Source organism: Aplysia californica, unplaced genomic scaffold (genome assembly GCF_000002075.1).
Source record: "Aplysia californica isolate F4 #8 unplaced genomic scaffold, AplCal3.0 scaffold00415, whole genome shotgun sequence".
Taxonomy (NCBI): Eukaryota; Metazoa; Mollusca; class Gastropoda; order Aplysiida; family Aplysiidae; genus Aplysia; species Aplysia californica.
In genome coordinates, this window is record NW_004797685.1 from 272,781 (window position 1) to 273,441 (window position 661).

Consider the following 661-nt stretch of genomic DNA (forward strand, 5'->3'; position numbering starts at 1 on the left):
GAAAAAAAAACAACTACTAAAAAAGCAAATATATGAAAGGTGACTTAGAGCATAAACCTGACGAAAGAGAGAAAGCAAAAAAAATCAAAAGTGGAAAGATATTATAACACCTTCAATACAGAATTTTGTAATGCAATAAAACAAAAGACACATGGATAAATTATCAGTGTCAACAAACAGAAAAGAATCAAAACAAAGACAGCAAATACGTGCATTCCAAAATAAAAGAAGTAGGATAAAAGCATGCTCAATGCAGAGTGTATAAGATCAGAAGGATGAGATATTTTAATGAACAAAGGCGATGTCTTAAACAGATGGTCTGAATACATAGAAGAACGTTTCAAAGTCAACAGAGGAGAAAAACGCGTAATCAAGAAAGAAAGAAATAGACCACCAATACTGAAAGCAGAAGTACAAGTTGCCCTTCAGAAAATGAAACGGAAAAGCTACAGGGCCAAACAATATCCCCGTTGACGTGATTGTCATGCTAGAGGAACTAGGCACTGGGATAACAACAAAGCTCTTAAATTTTGTCTATGACATTGGTGAGATTTCAGAAGACATAATAATGTCAGTTTTTATAGGTCTACCTAAAACAGCAGTTGCCACTGAATTTGAGATGCACAGAAATTAAGCCTTATGTGTCATTTTACAGAAATCT